General features: G+C 39.0%; 1 long non-coding RNA gene across 1 annotated transcript in view; it reads right to left on the reverse strand.

The window, feature by feature from the left end:
* Positions 1–400: 400 nt before the first annotated feature.
* The window catches only part of LOC146395449 (uncharacterized), a 73055-nt gene continuing 52002 nt past the window's right edge, over positions 401–21453 (reverse strand). Inside the window, exons 4-5 of the long non-coding RNA XR_014831066.1 lie at positions 21172–21315; positions 401–1476 (exon numbers count right to left, since the gene is read on the reverse strand). This is a non-coding gene — a long non-coding RNA (uncharacterized LOC146395449). The remainder of the gene's footprint in view (positions 1477–21171; positions 21316–21453) is intronic.

Consider the following 21453-nt stretch of genomic DNA (forward strand, 5'->3'; position numbering starts at 1 on the left):
TGAATGGTAATGGAGACCAATGGATTAAGTATGATAAAGAGGTGGTGAACGTTTGGTATGGCTGGAAGGCCTGGGCTTCAGTGGAGCAGCATGAAAACAATCCTTGGACTTCTAAGGTAATAGGGGTGTTTTGTTTTGTTAATTTTTTAAATTTCTTTTGTCTTTTTAGGGCCACACCCACGGCACATGAACATTCCCAGGCTAGGGGTGGGAATCAGAATTGTAGATGCCAGCCTACATCACAGCCACAGCAATGCCACATCCAAGCCACATCTGTGAACTATACCACGGATCATGGCAATGTTGGATCCTTAACCCACTGAGTGGGGCCAGGGATCAAACCCACATCCTTGTGGTAGTAGTCAGGTTTGTTACCACTGAGCCACAATGAAAACTCCAGTTTTTTGGTTTGTTTTTTGTTTTTGTTTTTTTTTTTCTTTTTTAAATGGCCACATCCAGGACATATAGAAGTTCTTGGGCCAGGGATTAAATCTAAGCCACAGCTGCAACAATGCTGGATCCTTTAACCCACTGCATTGGGCTGTGGATCAAACCTGCACCTCTGCAGTGACCTGAGCCACTGTAGCCCTATTCTTTAAATGAACTCCTAAATAGAGTAGTTTTTAAAAACCTAAAAGTATAATATGTAGTTTTATAGATAAAACAATAGAATACAAAGTCAAAAAGGCAGAGGAAGGGCAAATTTGCTCTCTTTGCTTGAACCTGTACATCTGTCTTCCCTGCCCTTGGACACTGGGGGTTTAGATTCTTGAGCTTTCAGACTAGATCAGGACTGTTAACAGCATCAGCCCCCATGATTCTCAAGCCTTCAGACTTGGACTGAATTACACCACAGGCTTTCCTAGTTCCCCAGCTTGCAGACTGCCAATTGTCAGACTTCTCAGCCTCCATAACCATGGAGCCTATTCCTACAATAAATCTATGTATGTGTACATGTATGCCCAAATATAGATTTGAGCCTCTGGTTCAAGGTCTCCCACCAGGCTGCAATCAAGTCTCAGCAGGGACTGGAATCATCTCCAAACTGAGGATTCTCTCCCAGGCACACACACATGTCCTTTGGCAGGGCTTAGATCCTCACTAGTGATTGGCCAAAGTCATCAATTTATTGGCATATGGCACTCTCCGTAGGACTACTTGCAACATGGTAGTTTGCTTCTTCCAGAGGGAGGGAACTGGGAGAGAGAGGGAGAAAGGACATCCATGACAGAAGCCACATTCCTTTGTAACCTAATCTTGGAAACCCCTTCCCTATCCCTTCTGCTGTAGTCTCTTCATTAGAGTCATGACTATAAGCACAGACTACCCTCAAGAGGAGGGGATTATATAAGGTCATAAATACCAAGAATCAGGGTCTATTTTAGAGCCTACTCACCACTCTCCTTTTGCTTCCCCTCCTTTGCTCTCTTCTCTCCACTTCTTTTTCTTGTTTCATCAGGACACTGCAGGGCCTTCCTGGGAACATACATACACATTCCTGTGTCCCCTCCTTTTGTTTGTAGAAAATATTTAACCTCCCAAGTCTTCCCTAAATTCCAAAGAGCAAATTTAATCAGAGAAGTTAAAAATGCAGAAGCAAACAAACAAAAAATCAGGTGGAACAAAATAGCCAACCCTCAGGTCTTTCTCACTTTCTATACATAATATCCTGTGCCATACCCCAGAGTTATTTGCAGATACTAAAACCCTCAGCAGGTGGAAGAATTTAACTGCATGCTCACCACCAGCACAAAAACCCCAGACTGGCTGGAATCAGAAGTTGATAATTGAGATTCCCAAAATACTACTCTGTTACCTCACCACCAACTATTCAGAAGGATGTCCACAGGCTCATCACACTTCAGTGCAAGCCATCAGAGATTTTAGGTCCATGGCCCAACTTGTAAAAATAAGACACATTCTCCCTGCTGGGCCCTGCAATAAATGCTGTGCTTTCCCCAACTGTCAACCCAGTGACTGTAGATTATCTCTGCTGCATATCTGGCAAGTGAATCCCTTTGGATTGGTAACACATCAGGAATTCAATAGTTAACCCATGGATGCACACCCAAAACTGAATGAGAGGGTGGAAATGTGACTCTCTTCAAACCACCGGCTTTTTATTCTAACATTTCAATGTTTCCCTGCCTTCTTGGTGACAGGAGAGTGTAGAGTGGACCCTTTCTGAGCCTCTTTAACATAACATCTACTCTGGGTGCCTACCCTAAAACTGCAATCCTATAAGAAAGAAAGGGGTAACAAGAACGTACTGTAGAGCACATCTACTCAATGGTTTGCAATAACCTACGTGGAAAAAAAGAATGAATATAAAGATACACACACACACACACACATGCATAACTGATTCACCTTGCTGTGCACCTCCAAATAACACAACATAGTCAACTATATTCCAATAATTAAAAAAAAAAAAAGAATGAGAGAGATAGATACCTAGAAAGTGTTAATCCATGAAGCAACTCCTCGCTGCTGCTCAAAGACTTTTTCATGGTTTTTACAGACCATTAAAAATAATTACCTGCTTTAATATATGTCTCAGAAAGAGAAGGGACATTTTTGTACTATTTAATTTGTGTGCTTGAGTATCCAATTTCCTGTTCAAGTTATCACTCTACAGTGGATCTCGGAGAACCTCGCATGTCACTGAAATTTATATTAAATTAGCACACGACCAATTTTTGTGACCAGCTGCCTCCTCTCAGCTCCTGTGGGTGTTGTTAGCACCTCATCGCCCCAAGCACTGATAGACTAGAAGAGGGACATCAATATGGCCAAGAGCAGTTTATAGTATTGGCACCGTAACAGCTAATTTGTCTTCATGTTCTAGCAACTACCACTCTGGCCACCCTTATCCTATTTGTTGCCCAGTACTGGCATTTGGTAAACATCTATTTTTTATAAATGATTTGCAATAAGGAGCGGACTGTTAAAACTAAAATCCAATACATTTTTGAAGGTAAATTCGTTGCTCAGCATTTGGAAAGTCAACAAAGCAGAGTGACACACATTAGCATGTTTTCAAATATTTTTCAAAAATATGCTAGTGATATATTTCTAAATCTGCTAGTAAATAATTGCTATATATGATACAAAAACTTCTCTTGGTATTTGCATGCACTGATAAATAATTGACTTGTTAATCTTAATTAATATTATATCTGATAAATTTGTGAAACAGAGAAGATTATTAACTGCTGAAGCATTTTGGCTTATGAATGGCATGAAATTTTACATACCCAAATATATTTTTCAGAAGACAAAAATTGTTATTAATATTCTTCTCTGCAATTAATCCTGAGTAAATATTTTCCAATTCTGACCTTGCCTCTCTATCTTTTTGACCCTTTACTAGTGAGTAGAAATGGAAGGGAAAAAAAAAAGGAAAGGCAAGAAAAGTGGTGTGGAACAATGAATATGAAAGAATAAAATGGTTGCATGCAAAGTAGAATTTTTTTCCCAGAAAATAATCAAAACTTCTATAAAAAAATGTTATGATTAAAATCCAAAGAATGGAAGATAGTATGAGAAAAAATAATTATATATATAATAATAATTATATATCTATATCAGTATGCCTTACAGCAGAAATTGACACAATACTGTAAATCAACTATACTCTAAAAAAACATTTAAAAAATAAAAGAACTGCATTTTACTTTTTTTCTTCCTCAATTTTCAGTGCAGAATAATTACTCTGGGATGTTTAATAGGAATATCAAAAGTATAGTTATAGTTGGTTTACTTCTAGCTTGTGAATATTATGGATCGTATAATGACTGACTTAGTCCTGTTTGCATGGGTTATGAAGCTCAGAAATAAAATAATTCAGCACATTTGTAAGAAATACATGTATTTTGTATGCTATACACTTTATTCTCACTTTCCCCATGGATTTAGCTTGTTTTTTCTACTTCTATTTGCATTTGTGGTGTGGAGGGGGCTTATATTTGAGAACTTTGATTTTTTGGAGCAGTTTGAGACTCACAGCAAAATTAAGAAAAAGATACAAAGATTTCCCATTTATTCCCGTCCCCTACACATGATAACCTCCTCTATTGTCATTATTTCCCTACTAGAATGGTACTTTTGTTCTAATTAATAAACTTACATTGACACATCATAATCACTCTAAATCCATAATTTACGTTAGGATTCACTCTTGGTGTGGAACATCTATTGATTTGGACAAATTATTATGACATGTATCCATTATCATGATATCACACAAAGTATTTTCACTGCCCTAATATTCTTTTGTTCTCTGCCTATTCATACCTCTTTCTCCCAACCCCTGGTAACTACTGACGATTTTACTGTCTCCATAGTTTTACCTTTTCCATAATGTTACATAGTATGCAGCTTTCTCAGATTGGCTTCTTCCACTCAGTAATCTGCATGCAATTATTTTGCTCCATGTCTCTCCATGGCTTGATAGCTCATTTCCTTTTACACTGAATATAATAGTCCTTTGTTAAGATGTAACACAGTTCATTTACCTACTCTCCTACTGAAGAACACCTTTGTTGCTTCCAAGGTTAAGCAATTATGAATAAAGACGATATAAGCATCTTTTTGCAGGTTTTTCTGGTAATATACATCTTCAATTTCTTTGGAGTAAATATCAAGGAACATGCTTGCTGGATTATAGGGTAAGATTATACTTAGTTCTATAAGAAACTGTCTTCCAACATGGCTGTATCATTTTGCATTCCCACCAGCAATGAATAAGAGCCCTCGTTGCTCCAAATCCTTGTCAGTATTGGATGTTTTCAATGTTCTGGATTTTGGCTATTTTAATAGATGTATAGTGGTATCTCACTGTTACTTGTAATTTGCATGTGCCTAACCACCTATAATATTAAGCATCTTTTCATATGCTTATGTTCCAACAGTTTATCTTCTTTCATGAAGTATCCGTTAAAGATATTGGCCCATTTTTTTAAACTGAGTTGTTTCTTATTGTTGACTTTTAAGTACTTTGTATATTTTGAATGACAGTCCCGTATCAAATGGGTCTTTTGCAAATATTTTCTGTCTGTGGCTTGTTTTCTTGTTCTCTTGTATTGTCTTTCACAAAGCAGAACTTTTTCATTTTAGTGAAGCTGGTCTACTAATTTTTCTTTCAATGATAATACCTTTGGTATTAAATCTAAAAAATAATTGCTATACTCAGAGGCTTCTAGGTTTTTTCCTATGTTATTTTTTCAGATAGTTTTACAATTTATATTTGGGTCTATGATCTATTTTAATATAATTTTTGTGATGGGTATAAGTTCTGTGTCTAGATTTTTCTTTTTTTTTTCATGTGGATATCCAGTTTTTCCAGCACGGTTTGTTGAAAAGTCTATTTTTATTTTTGCTCCACTGTATTGCCTTTGCTTCTTTGTCAAAGATCAGTTGACTATATTTATAAAAGTCTATTTGGGGTGGGGGAGGTTCTCTGTTCTGTTCCATTTGTTTATTTTTCTATCCTTTTTTAATCAATACTATCTTGATTATAGTAGTTTTACAGTATGTCTTGACTTGAGGTAACATCAGCCCTGCCCTTTTTCCTTCTCCAGCAGTATTGTGTTGACAGGTGTCGCTCTAAGAAGAGGAGATTAGGACATAGACCTCATTGGAGGGAAGACCATGTGAGAACACCCAAGGAAGACTGCCATTTGGAAACCCAGGAGAGAGACCTCAGAAGAAACCAACTCTGATGACACATAACCTCAGACTGCTAACCTGCAGAAATGGGAAAGAAAATATCTATCTGTTGTTTAAGCCACCTGGTTAACCTACACATTCTGTGATGCTTGGTTGTTATCAAGCCCCAGCAAACTAATATTCTCCTTTCAGATAAAAGCACAAATATAGAGCTTGGATTGGGAGTGACATTCTCCCTCTTACGATGCTTTCTTGAGGCTGCTGGCACAGACATACCCCTGAGGAACAGCTATGAGAGATCCTATACTTTCTTCTCTCCTTGTAAGTTACCATAACTAATAAACTATGCTGTAACCAGCATCATGTGTTTGGGCAACAAGAATAATCATGCATCTTGTGCAACAAGGTGGATGTTCAATAGATATTAACTGCATGAATAGAAAGACACTAAAAAAGGTTGTGTGTAAAAACAGAAATTTGATGAGGCTGTTCTGGTATGTTGAAATTGATCAAGACAATGGATAGGAAACTTGCCAGCCTTCCCCAAAGCCATATTTTAGTTATTTATTTGAATCCTGATTTTCTCTATCCTGCAAAAAGACATTTTTGATTTATGCATTTAATGAAACCTGCACTGAAGCAGAAGACTAATATCACTGCATGAATTTAAAAAAATCTGTTTCATAGGATAAAATTGAAGGAACTTGAACCCCACACTTATTAGAAAATGATAGATAATCCTAATAGATATATGAGTACTATAATAAATTAAAGTTCTTTGGAAAAGCACAAATCAGATGAAATATTCCCCATAAGATTAATCAGTGAACCAAGAGGAAATATTGAATCAAAAATATACAATGGAGTAAAACACAATTACAGAAGAAAATGATCCTCCATGCTTAATTTGTAGCAAGGATACATATTGTAAAGTAGAATAATGATTACTAGCTATGAGATTAAATAGAAATAACAGTGAGGGGTTAAAATAGTGAGGTTGTTATAGAAAAGCTAAAAAAGTATTGCTAGAGGGAACAAAATACTGTCACTGGGATTCCTTGGGAAGACTCTGCAATGGTGGTTTTCATGGAGGAATTTTATTAAACAGTGTTCTTGGGAACGACATCTGAGAGGGAGTGAAGGGAATAAAGATGGGCAGTGAGAGAAATCAAGCTGAGATTAAGCCACCAAAAAAAAAAAAAGCCTCAATTAATGTTAGGGAGAGCTATGGAACTGGGGTGGTCCTTAGCATTGTTTCCCACTAGACAAATGGAACTGGAATTATGATCTTTTCACAGGCACTGGAGGTAAGCTTCCCCTGGGATTAGGGCATAACCTTGGTAGAGGAAGCTTCTTTGGCTGAGGGCAAGTCCTCAAGAGGGACTCAGATTTGAACCTTGGGCAAGCATCACTCAGTAACAGAGGAGTGAGTGCCTTAGGTCTGAGAAGGGATCTAGTCAGTGCAGCTTATGCCACCCACCACAGTCTACCCCTGGCCTGGCACTAGAAACTGCTATTTGCTTCATAAACATGTTGACCTTATTGAGGAATATCTCCTCCAAGATTCCCATTTGTCTCTTTTCCTAGAGAAATTTACAAGAGAAAGGATAGTGCGGGGAGCTACAGCTGCAGCTAGAGCTACAGTGAACCCTTATCATCTTTCTTTTCTGTTCCTCTTACCCTTCATTAGCAATGATCCTGGCCTACACAGCTTACTGGGTGAGTTGACCCATATCCTCATTCCTGAGAGTTTTGGAGCTATTGTGTCAGGAGTGCTTCTCCATTGGGAAGGAGATCCCAAAGAGTAGGTGCAGTGAACCATCTGTGCGCTAAATATATTATTTATACCCCTGTATGTGTGTGTGTGTGTGTGTGTGTGTGTGTGTGTGTGTAGTGGCATGTATGTCATAGCAACCCTTTGATATTCAAAGTCTCTAACTCCTAAAAGATGCTCTTTTTTTTTTTTTTCCTTTCCTTGCTAGTCTTTTGGCACAGGAAGCACGAAGAGATAAATGATAGACATTGCACTCTGTTTTGTCCATTAGAGGGGATTCCCACCCCCACCCTACCCTCCCCCTAGGGGAAGAGCTTTTATTCTACAAAGCCTGGAGGTGTAGGGCTGAGACATACAAATTCCCAAGAGCATCAGTGGGGGCAAAGACAAGCAGGCCCAGTCCTATTTCCAACTTTGGTTCTTAGACTAGGTATTCTGCTTATTGGGGACATAGTACCAAAAAAACTGTCACAAATTCAAGTAATGTACTATCTTCTGGAAGGAGTATAATACCCCATTATCACAGAATATCTGCAATTTCAAAAATCTATTCCAGTCTCCAGCATCTGAATAGAGGAATATTTAATAGAACCAGTAGATATACCCTTTGTCACATTTCCTTTGCTGCAAATTTCATCCCTTGGTCCAATGTAACATTAAACAAGATCCTGCATCAGTAGATCAAATCTTCTTTAAGCCCTCAGAAGGGTGCTGGCTCAGGCTTTATAGGCAGAAATAACAAATACTTACCTGAGATATATGCTAGCTGCATTCAATACCAATTGCTGACCCTCCTGGGGTGGAAAAAAATTATTTTGTAATCAACTTGCCCCAAATGACTTTTTGGTTTCTCAAACAATAATACCCTAGAATAGTGTGTCTGCTAAACCCCAACTCTTAATGGACCTCTCTAGATTAAGCTGACTCGGTATTACATGGCTGGCTGCTTCATTTATACCAGGACCCAGGGTCAAACCAGAAGCACTAAAGAGTCTTTAACTCTCCATTGAAGAATGTAAGGTCTTTCCTCCAGAAATCCATGGCTCTACATGATTTCTGTAGAATTTTCATGAAGTAATCCACTGGAGATTACTTGATATAAACTCCTCATGATATTTTTTTCATCACAGATATATTTGATATCACAAGGTTTTCCAGATTATGTGGTTCAAGTGGAAGGTCTGCTGGGACTGCAACTTGGACAGGCTTCAGAGCACTTTTTCCATTCTGGAGCCCACTCAGAGAAGGTAGCCTCAGATGTTACTGGGAAAGTGAGTCATAACTATATTTATCAGTTGTCAAATATGCTATCTCAGATCCCAAAGTCCTTGCAGTCATTGTGAGGTTTTTTTTCGCTAGAGTTGGAGACGTGACATTCAACAATTTGTCTTTTACTTCATAGTGGATGTTTCATGTAGTCATTGTGAGTTTGTTTTTTTTTTTTTTTTTTTTTGCTAGAGCTGGAGATGTGAGATGCAACCATTTGTCTTTTGCTTCATAGTGGATGTTTCATCCTACCCTAGAGACTGAACCCCTTAAAAACTTTGATGCCATGGCTCTCTTAATTGTCCTGTGGTTTATCTCCCTACCTCTGGAGTGAATGTGCCTTACCCAGACCTCCAACACACTCATCATTTCTCTTGCCCTTAGAGTTGTTTTGTTCTAATAAACATCTTCACTGCTCCTATTGGTCAAGGACTCCTGGGAGCCACACCAGTCTTTCCCTTTTGAGTATAATTGTGCCTACTTTGGTTTTGGTGGTTAAGTTCTGCCAGTTGTCCTCTCCTATTTCCTATCATCACATCATCCCTAAGGCTATTAATGAGCCCAGTTCTATGAGAATATTTCTAGCATCATCTGCAGTGTTCTGAGTATAGTTACTATTGGACTTCACAATGTTGGTGCCCTCTTACCAGCACATACCTCATAGCTTTGAGGAACTGGAGTGTCTTTCTTGCCATTCCATAGAATATATAGCTAATGGGTTTTCAAGTTTTTTGTTGTATACGCACTCCAAAAGGCCCACTTATCTGAGCTTTTGTTCCTTTCTTCCATCATTTGCACATATTTATGACCTTCCACCTTACAATGAGGCATAGCTTTCTCTAAGCTTTCAACAGTCAACCTAGAAAGCATGTCAGCACCATCTCTTGGTATCCTTACCAGGTAGTTAAATCTTATATCATGAGGGTGTCCTCCCTTGTCAATAAATCCTTCCTTGTTCAACTTTATGTTCTGTTCCTCCATCCATCTTGATCCATCCCATCAGCATTGAGACTGGTACATATTCTTCTGACTGTTACATGTTAGTTAGTTCCTACAGCTCTATTCAGGGTGGAGTCTATTTCCTCCTTTAGCAGGTCCAGCATGTGACTCGTTGGATTATACTGTGGTTTAACCTTATTTGTCTAGTGGCTAGAAAAGAAGTGGAGATAGAGCCTGAACAGATGGTGGGAAGGCCCCTCTCTTGCAAGATATACGTCTTGCAGTATCTTCGGTCAATGTAGGAGTGCTAGCCTTTAACATGGAAGAATGGACCACTTCTACAGGTCTGGAGCAGTCAAGAAAACTAGGGATTCAAGATCATCAAGTGCATTGACACAGATGTCTCTCTTCTCAAATCTCAGGGTCTTATACTTATCTAATTTGGTGTCCTTGGTATAACAGATTTTATGAGGTTGAAAATTTAACCTGCTCTGGAGCCCTGGCACCCCTCTAATTAATTCTAATTCCAGGACTGATCCTCAGCTTTTTCTGCCCTTGGTTTCCAGAAGATGAGACTTTTTTTTATGTTTCCAAGGAGGCTATGTGAATTTCATCCTCAAGCCCAAATGGGTAATTAATGGTCCAAAGTGTTTAATTTTCTTTCTCTCATACATCAATAGCACTCAACATGAGCCATGCTATCCATAGTTCTATTACTACAAATTATCCTGAACATTTCAAATACCTGTTACCAAAAAAAACCTCACTGCATTCCCTTCAACTGCACTCCCTCAATTCAATACTGTTGAAATCTTTACCATTTCACCCACTACTGTACAATGGTTACAATAGAAGCCTCAGCCCATCCCATGGAAAGTTCTGGAGTTGAGATGGCCCTTAGGAGATGTCTTAATTAAAGAAGTAGGGCCGGAGTTCCTGTCGTGGCGCAGTGGTTAACGAATCCGACTAGGAACCATGAGGTTGCAGGTTCGGTCCCTGCCCTTGCTCAGTGGGTTAACGATCTGGCTTTGCCGTGAGCTGTGGTGTAGGTTGCAGACGCGGCTCGGATCCCGCGTTGCTGTGGCTCTGGCGTAGGCCGGTGACTACAGCTCCGATTCGACCCCTAGCCTGGGAACCTCCATATGCTGTGATGCAGCCCTAAAAAAAAAAAAAAAAGAAAAAAAAATCAGTTAAAGAAGGAGGCCCAGGCCAAGAGCTCCTTACATCATTGAGCCATTCCAAGTGAACTTCCCTTTGGGACTGCACATTACCTCCTTGAGGATGGAGGCAGGCAATCCTGAGTAGGGAACCAGCCATGAACTATTGGTAAGCAACACTCTTAGCAACTGGGGGAATGGGTGGCTTAGAATCCTGCTGGCACACCACAGTATACACTGTCAAGGTTGTTAGTAAATCTGCATGGGACTAAAATCCAAAATGAGACTAAACTGATTTAGAACCACAACAGAATGAGTGATACACCGAAAAATGTCTCTGTAAGCAGTATGGAACAACAGCAAAGTTAATACTAACCTGAAAAAAAAATAGATAATAGGTTACTATAAAGTCTTACAAGATGTTGGCACAGACTATCTTACACTTTAAAGAATATCCTATTGGGATAAATCTCACATGGAGATAAAAAGAAATTCAAATGTCTCACAGATGAAATTATGGACGAAATGAGTCTCTTTAAAAAACTCTATTTTATAATTAAACTCTACTCATTTATCTCAGTTCTTCCCTGCAATGTACTTTTCAAAAAAGGTCAGTTAATTCTCTCTGTTGCTGTCCAAATGGTCATTAATTTTTCTATAGTTGCAATTGAAGGGAAATACTACAAAAGAAATTTGTTCAGATCAGAATGTAAAGGTATTAAAAACCTGTGCCATATGTAAAGCATATAACAAGGAGTGGCATTCATACATACAACAGATGTCCAGTAGATTGTGAGTTCTTTGAAAGTAAGGATTATGTCTTATTCATTTTTATATGCCAAATACCTGCCACAATGCCTTGCAAAGAAAAAAGTTTGATAAATATTTTTATGACTAAAGGAGTCAATTAATTAAGGGATTGATGAGTATAAATTCTGTGCTTACACTCAAAATTCACTTCCAGTGTCTTATAAATGATTTGTCTGAGGTTGACTGAGACATGTTTTAAATGAATGTAAAAAATATCCACATGGGCCAGTATTATGGGAATTAAATAGTTTACTAAAGGGAATTTAAAAGTCTTTTCCTAAAAATTGGTATATAGTAGCCTGTGTTATTCAATAAATATTGTTATAGCCAGCATATACTGATTGAGGATGAATTAAATGATGAGATTGCTATGTGCTAGGAGGTAGGTTAAATAATACACAATTCCTTCCTCCAAGGAACTTATAGTTTTCTAGCAATGGCAGCATTCATGTGAAATCTATGTTCTGACAAAATATCAAAAGAATTAAGTAGAAGTTTAAAAGGTTAAGTATCTGGTGTTGCTATAAACTGTACTGTAGGCCACAGATGTGGCTTAGATCCTGCATTGCTGTGGTTGTGGCTTGGGTCGGCAGCTGCAGCTCCAATTCAACCCCTAGCCTGGCAACCTCCATATTCCACAGGTGCAGCCCTGAAAAGCAAAAAAAAGAATCCAGCATTGCTACAGCAGTGGCATAGGTCACAGCTACAGCTCTGCTTCAATCTTTAGCTCAGGAACTTCCATATGCTGCAGGTGCAGCCATTAAAAACAAAAATAAGCTATATTTATTGATGTGAAGTTGTTCTAGACTTCCTGTTTAGCTATGGCTATATTTGAAAGTTTTCTTTGAGTTCCTGAAATGAAAGCCATAATTTATTTGCCTATGAAAAATAAAATTATTACAATAGATTGTAAGTTTAAAAGCACACTTTAGAAATATATGTAACATCCAATTATGGCTTTCAAAACAATTAATTTTGAAAGCAGAAATATATAAATGTATACATTTTCATGTATATATATATATATATATATATATATATATATATATGAAAATGACCTATTTAGATACCATTAAAGATAGAGTGCATTATTTTGGTATCATATTAAATACAATAAGATATGGTACAGAGCCTTTTGCAGATACCTGTGCAAAACCAATAGAAAAGTATATGAAAAACCCTTCACTCTGTTGATAGTTATTTGTAGACTGCAGCAATTTTTGCAAAGTAGGTTACTGCCTTCCTTGACATATATTCCTAAACATATGAATATATAGGTTGACATGTACTCCTGGAAAAAGTACATATGGGATTTGGAAGAAGGGGGAGGGAGAATATTAGGGAGCTATTGCAAATTATATATTATTGTAACTAACCTAAATGTGCTCTTGGAAAGAACCTGAAGTGAATATTTTGGTAAAGCAAATAATGTTTCTGTAATTTCTTAAAATTGCTTGTCAAAACCTGTCAAGAATTGTGAAGAGGCTGAGACTTACCCTACTTGCAAGCTAACAGGTTGCAAAGTAACCATTTTCCCTGATGCTGATGGAAGAATCAAGGTCAGAGACAAAGGGTTTTATTAGTCATAGCATTGCACTGCAAGCAACAGGATCTTCATGCCCTAACCCTATATATGTTTCTCTTGTGTCTCAAATTCCATGGAGTCAATGCAGAAGGGCACAGGAGGATAGTGTACACATGGTAGGCTGCTTTCACAAAACCCACATCTTTTCTTTTCTTTTTCTTCTTGTCTTTTTGCCTTTTCTAGGGCCGCTCCTGTGGCATATGGAGGTTCCCAGGCTAGGGGTCTAATCGGAGCTATAGCCACTGGCCTACGCCAGAGCCACAGCAATGCAGGTCCGAGCCACATCTGCAACCTACACCACAGCTCACGGCAACGCTGGATCCTTAACGCACTGAGCAAGGGCAGGGACCGAACCCGCAACCTCATGGTTCCTAGTCGGATTCATTAACCACTGAGCCATGATGGGAACTCCAGAACCCACATCTTTTCTAAAGAACTGCAAGCAAACTTTTCCAACCTTGGTCAAAGTGGAATATATTTTATATATATATATATATATATATATATATATATATATATATATTGGACAGTAGACAAATCCCTTCTTTGCTGTGGAGAGAGACAGTACCTCTATCTGCCAAGGCTATAAAAATATTCTTAAGAAGACAAGTAGTGTTGGGAGCTCCCATTGTGGCTCAGTGGGTTAAGAATCTGACTAGAATCCATGAGGATATGGGTTTGATCCTTGGCCTCATTCAATGGGTTTAAGATCTGCTGTTGCCATAAACTGTGGCATAGGTTGCAGAGGCAGCTGAGATCCGGCATTGCTATGGTTGTGACATCGGCCTGCAGCTGAAGCTCCTATTCAACCCCTGGACCACCAGACTAGAACTTTCATATGCCATAGGTATGGGCCTAAAAAGAAAGAAAAAAAAAAAAGAAGAAGAAGAAGAAGACAAGCAGTGGTGCTTCTGATCATAAGATGTGCAGAAGTATGAGAAATCCAGGAAAAATTGTCTCTCAGAGAAGAACATGCGTGTTGGAGCAACAACAAAAGCTAAGTGTCTAGGAGAGGAATCAGGCTGGAAGTATAAGGAACTGAAAGGAGGCCAAGAGATCTATGTCTGGAACAAGTTAAGGAGGAAGAAAGCATGGAATCAGACAAGGAGAAAGAAGCATGAGATGGATTATATGGGGACTTCTAATCCATGGAAAGAAAGTGGGATTTATTCTGAAGACAAAAGGAAGTCTTGAATATTTTCAAACACTCTGGAATGTACTTTGTTTATTTTTTTAAACATTACATCTGAATTTGCTATAAGTTTTGGTCAAAGGGTGCAAAGTTTTAGTTACTCAAGATAAATAAGTCCTAGAGATCTGTTATACAGCATAGGGTTAATAATACTGTATAGTATATATTCAAAAATTTGCTAAGAGAGAAGTTTTGTTTGTTTGTTTGTTTGTTTGTTTTATGGCTGCACCCATGGCCCAGGTGTTGAATCAGAGCTGCGCCACAGACACAGCAACACCTGATCCAAGCTGCATCTGCCACCTATGCCACAGCTTGCAACAATGCTGGATCCTAAATCCACTGAGTGAGAATAGAGATCAAACACACATCTTCATGGACACTGTGTCAGATTCTTGACTCCCTGAGCCGCAAAAGAAACTCTGAGATCTTATGTGAAGTGTTCTTATCATAAAATAATGATAAATACAAAATGTGGGAGGATAACTTCAGAAGTAATGAGACTACATATTGCATTGGCTGTTGTGTTGGGAATGCATTATGTTGGAGAAGGAAGAAGAATGAGAGTAGCAGCATGCAGATTGGTTGTGAAGGAAAAAAGGTGATGGAGAAAAGGACTAGCATGGCTGTGGTGGAGACAGAAAGAGGGGACCAAAGTCTGTATCTGTTTTGAAAATAAAAATGTTAGAACTTAGTGATGATTGGGTGTGAAGCATTGACTAAGGGGAATAAATCAATAATGGTACCTAGTTTTTTGCCTTGATAAAACGTTGCTAATGATGATGACTTTGACTTGAGTGAGGGAAGGAACAAGGATCTTGGAGGGGGTGGTGGTAAATAAGAGTTCTATTTTGGAAATATTAAGTTGGGGAATCCCTTTGTACTTTTAAGAGATTAAATTGGACAGTCAGATACATCAGAGAGATCAGGGGCCAGATTTGGGCAGGAGATATGTATATATTTGGAAGTCATGTGTAATATGATATGTAAAGATACATACAGATGTATAGTTGAGAATACTATATACAGAAAAGAATAGAGAAGGGAAGGCTATGGCATCCCCTATGGCAGGGAGATTGACATGGCCATATAGGATAGAATAGAAAGAAGGCAAGACAAAGGAGCAAGAGAAGGGGCCACGAATTAGGAAGATGGATATTCAAGATGGCGTGGTGTCATGGAAACAGAGAAGAGGATATTTCCAAAAACCATGTCAAAATCTCCTGAGGGGAGGAGTTCCCATCGTGGCACAGTGGTTAATAAATCCAACTAGGTACCATGAGGTTGAGGGTTTGATCCCTGGCCTTGCTCAGTGGGTTAAGGATCTGGCATTGCCGTGAGCTGTGGTGTAGGTTGCAGATGCCACTCGGATCCTGCGTGGCTGTGGCTGTGGCATAGGCCAGCAGCTACAGCTCTGATCAGACCCCTAGCCTGGGAACTTCCGTATGCCTTGGGAGTGGCCCTAGAAAAGGTAAAAAGACCAAAAAAAAAAAAAAAAAAAAAAAAAAAAAATTCTCCTGCGGGAAGTTCCCGTTGTGGCAAAGCAGAAATGAATCCAACTGGTATCTATGAGGATGCAGGTTCAATCCCTGGCCTTGTTCAGTGAGTTGGGGATCCGGCATTGCTGTGAGGTATGGTGGAAGTTGCTGTGGCTATGACATAGGCCAGCAACTGCAACTCTGATTTGTCCCCCAGCCTGGAAACTTCCATATGTCATTGGTACAGCCCTAAAAAAAAAAAAAAAAAAAAAAAAAAGTTGCAAGCTATTGCCTTTGGAATGAATAAGCAATGAGCTCCTGCTGTATAGCACTAGGAATTATTTATAGTCACTTACAATGGAGCATGATAATGTGAGAAAAAAAAGTATATATGTATGTGTGAATGGGTCATCTTGCTGTACAGTAGAAAATTGACAGAACACTATAAACCAGCTATAATGGAAAAAATAAAAATCATTAAAAAAATAAATAAATAAAATAAAATCAAAGGGGGAAATATCTCCTGAGAAGTCAAGTAAAACAAAGACAGAGAGGTAGTCCACTAGTTCTAGTAACATAGAGTTTTTTGAGCAAGAACGGCTTTACTGGAAGCCAAAGTCAAATTAGAAGTGGATTTAATCATTCAGAATAAATTATAATTATGTGACATCATATAAGTGTTAGCTAACACTACAATGGCATTCATAGTGCAATAAAAATTCATCAAATCAATATGTTGTTCACTTTGCATTGTGTGTGTCAACCAAAGCTCAATTTTAAAAAGTGAGAAATTTGCTAGTTTTAAAATGGGCATTCAGGGCATTTCCATTCATTATCTTATAGAATACCATCTGCTTTATCACTGAAATAGGAAAAGTTGGAGGACAGAGACGGTACCTTTCATTGGTGTCCAAGGATGTCTAATATGCATTTTATAAAGATTTTAAATAAACCAAAAGTGAATTGCAGATTGAGGAGGAAATGATACTTAAATAGGTAAGGACTGAAGAAAGGTAGGCATAGTAACTCCTTTCTTGAGGTCAGCACTAACACAATAGAGGGCTCCGGAAGTGTATGAGGTCAAAGGATTTGTTTTTCATGGGAGATGGTGGAGCATATTTCGCACTATTGGGAAAGAACCACCAGAAAAGGCTGTGATGCTGGAGCCGAGCGTAGAGGTCCATCTGGGAAAAACAAAGAAGGCAAGTGGAGAAATGTATGTTCCAAAGGCTCAGAGGCCATTGTTCCACAAAATAGAAGAGTAAATGTAAAATCTGTGCATAGGAGAAATTATATTTGTAGTTTTGGCAAAGGAGAAAGGAGTTCTACTCTAATGAAACTCCTATTTTCTCAAGTAAGTATTGTTCCTCATAGTTTTTCTTAACAAATGTCTTTTTTTCTCAGTGAAGAATGGAGATCAAGGGAGTTCCCTGGTAGTGAAGAAGGTTAAGGATCTGACATTGTCACGGTGTCAGTGGCTCGGGTCACTGCTATGGTGTGGGTTTGACCCCTGGCCCAGGAACTTTTACATGCCGGAGAGTGGCCAAAAAAAAAAAAAAAAAAAAACTACAGAAGTCAAGATTTGAACATATGGATGAGGGAGACATAGGGACAGGTGGGAAGATTGAGAAAAGAAGAGAAAGATAGTAAAAATTAACCTGCTAGCAAGAATAACTCTTTTAAGAGGTTATAGTTTTGTTTGTTCCTAAAGAATGAGTACAATTCTAAGTTTGTGCTTGTAAAGAGAGCACAGTTTAGAAGTTCTCCTGTGGCTAGTAGGTTAATGAACTGGCGTTGTCATGGCAGTGGCCTTGGTGGCTGCTGTGGCACAGGTTCAATCCCTGGTCCAGGAACACCCACATGTCTCAGGCATGGCCAAAAAAAGGAGCTAGAGAGCATAGTTCAAAGTGAGGAGTAATTAGCAGAGCTTGATAAAATGGGGTGTGTTTACAAGCCCATCGGCACTATGTTAAGTGCCTAGTGTATATTATTTTACTTCTCAGTATCATGAGAGAGGTGTGATCTTTTTCCCATTTTTTACTGTTGAAAAGACCAAGGCTCAGAGATGTAACACAGCTTTCTTAAAGTTAAACACAACCAATACATAGTAGAATTTGGACTCGTCTGGGTCAAAAGCTCATGTTCTTCTCCCAGGAGTAGGAAGCCATCAAGAGACCTTAATTCAAGGAAGTTAGGTGGAGAGAGCTCTACTTCAGAAAGACAATTTCTATAAAACCGTGGTGGATACACTGGAGGATCAGATACAAGAGGTAACAACAGACCTGGAAAGTACTGCAGTTGGCCAAGCACTTGATCCATGCACAAAGTGAAACCATCCAATGATGGAAGGAAAGGAGATAGAGACCCATAGGAATGCGAAGTAGGTACTGAGGTGATAGACTCACACCTACCTAATCCTTCCTTCTTGGCCTCCATGTCAATTTACTTCTGCTGTGGATGGCTGTAAAAGGAGATGTTAGTGCCATCTCTCTTCCCCCACCCCTTTCATGTTCTTCCTCAACTTCAGAGGAAGTGAGGTCTGGACGGTGAGGAGGAGAGGGATGGAGGAGAGAACTTAGCTAAGTAAGCTCAGTCTCACTGGCCCAGGAAGCAGTTGGCAGGAGTAACTCCAAGTGATTCTAAGAACCAGAAAGGAGATGCTGGCCCCCCAGGACACACGCCAGTTCAAATTCCTCTGCCTCGTGGGCTTGATTTGCTTGAAAAACACGTTCCGTTCTCACTGTGTCCGTGTGTGTGTGTGTGTGTGTGTGCACGTGCGTGCACGCCCACACACGCGTGTATGTCTGTGTATTTTTGGGGGGGACTGTGAAAAACCAAATAGAACAGTATTTGAAGACACACGGTCCCATATTAATTTAAAACCCATTGCCTTATGTGGACATACTCTTAATGTTTTCCACATGTTTGTAATGAGCAGAAACGTCCCCCTAACAGGTGGAATCGCTACCATAAACGTCACCGCAGGCACATAAGGTGTTTTATCTACAGTCAGGTCACTGATACAAAGCGCAGAATAATGAAAATATATGACTGCTCAGATGTATTTGGAGAAAGTCATTTGCCCAGAGGTAACTGATGCTTACTGAGGGCAGGGGAATACAAGGAAAGCACTGTGGCTCGATCCAGATTTCTGGTGCCACCCTTGTAGCTACTCCACAGTCAGAATATAAATCAAATGCGAATTTGTCTTTGGGGCAGTATATAATTTCCTGTATTTTTCTCTGCCTTGGGTTTCCTTTTATTCCTTTTTCACACAACAGCTTTCCTTGGTTTTTTTAATGTGCCATGTAGTATACATTTATTTCTTTCTTTTTCCCCTCATGGTGTGGGGGGAAATCCCTGAACAGATGTTGTGTGAAGATTGCCAAACTCATTTTGCTTTTGATGTGCCATGTTCAAAGCTACTTTTTGGAGAACACATTGGAGAAATGCACTCCTTGTTGGGTGCTGTACATTTAATAGCAGGAAGACAGTTGGAAATGCATTGTAACACAGCTCCTGAAAACGGCAGTGTCCTTGAGCATTCCAAAACTGGCAGAAGGAAAAATCTGGCAAAGCGTTCACAGGATGAGACACCAAGGTTGCATTTGCAAATGTGTTATCTATTAAGAACAACGTTACATATTTTTAAAAGATATTCATAGTAATGAAATGCTCAAGTCAGGGAGGAATTTAACAACTCAAAATGCAGTTTCATAAGCATTAAAAATTGGAATAAAGTGCAGGGGAAAAAAATTCCCCAAATAGACAGCAAACAATAAGCAGCAAAATCTTCTCTAAAACCAGTTGGCAGGGAAATTTCATAGGTTGGGTCCTCGCTCTCTTAAACACAAACACACAAATATATACATACACACACACACACACACACACACACACACAACCATTTTCCTCTACCCAAGCTGATATTTGACACTCAAAGCTGTGATGAGAATTTAATCAAAGTTAACCATTGCAAAAGTAGTTTAACATTGGTTTATAATCTCTGTAATGAAAAGTAGGAGATTAAAATGGTTCTGTATTGAAACGTAGTCTATCTTTAAAAGGAAGCATTGCCAACCTGGCCAGTTTTAACTGGAAAGATGCTGACAGGATGGGTAGAGAGGTGAGATATAAAGTCGGATAAGGGTGCCTGCAAGTTTTATGGGGAAGTATATTACACACACAGGGAACAGAAAAATACTGTAATAAAAGGTGATAATTACAAAATGCTTTGACTGACCTCTAAAGGTATTCTAAAATTGATAAAACGGTATAAATGTGCCCCCTTTTATTTATTTTTTTTATTTTTTTGCTAAAGTTCCCATAACAAAGTACTACAGACTTGAAGACTTAAACAAGAGAAATCTATTTCCTCGCAGTCTTCCAGTCTAGAAGTCCAAAATCAAAGAATCAGCCTGGTTGGTTTCACTTTGAGATCTCTCTCCTTAGCAGGTAGCTGGCCATCTTTTCCCTGTGTCTTCGCATGGTCTACCTCCTTGCTGATATCTTCTGTATCCTAATATCTTCTTCTTTTTTTTTTCTCTTTTCTGACTACACCCACAGCATATGGAAGTTTCCAGGCCAGGGAGTGAATCCAAGCCACAGCTGCAGCAACCCTGGATCCCTAACCCACTGCTCTGGGCTGGGGATCAAACCTGTGTCTTCACAGAGACATGCTGGATCATTAACCCACTGCACCACAGTGGGAACTCCCTCATCTCTTCTTAAAAGAACACCAATCATACTGGATTAAGACCCACCCCCAAGAATGTCATAAAGCCTAAATTGCTTCTTTCAAGATCTTATCTCAACAGTCACATTATAAGGTACTAAGGGGTTAGGGCTTCAACATATAAATTTTCAAGAGACAATTCAACCTGTAACATGTGCCAAATAAATTGATCTAACCTGTTGGTGTAAAGAACTGACATGCCTGGTCCTCGTCTCCAAGGAGCTTATAAATGAGTGTGACATATAGTGCCTATAGATTCCTTTTGCATCCTTCACAGAGCACTAGAAGATAAATCTTAAAGGACCACAGCCAATTGAATAACCAAGTTAGTGAAATCAAGGAAGACACACAGAACATGTGACGTTTAATCTGTGACAGGAAACATGAGCAAGAACTCACTGAAAAGAGAGGAATAATGAAGACTATGTCAGGGGAGGGCTATGGCAGCCTGACAAAGGCAGTAGCATTTCAGAGAGACTTAGTCAAGGCCTAAGACATCCTCAAGCACAAGCAACGAATTAGTACAAAAAGTCATTAAAATGCAACCTCTGAAAACTAAAATACATACCAGGAAAAGAAGGGAAGTCTTATATTATGTATAAAATTCAACTTTAAGCTTGGGTCTTCAAGGGTTTTTGTATCAAGTTCCAATCTCAGTGTCTTAAAGCAGTATTCACAATTTAATATCAGGAATTCCTGATCCCACAGGACTCTGGAACAGAGATGCATTTAAATCAGAATTAGGATAAAGCTAACATAATCATACATGTATGTGGAGGTGGATTATGTACACAACAGACTTAACTACCAGGTACTGTCATCACATTTAGATGTGACATTTTTGCTCTCA

This window comes from Sus scrofa, chromosome 16 (assembly GCF_054392235.1).
Source record: "Sus scrofa isolate SSC_HxYL_T2T_F1_AM1 chromosome 16, Sscrofa_HxYL_maternal_Yorkshire_Landrace_v2.0, whole genome shotgun sequence".
NCBI lineage: Eukaryota > Metazoa > Chordata > Mammalia > Artiodactyla > Suidae > Sus > Sus scrofa.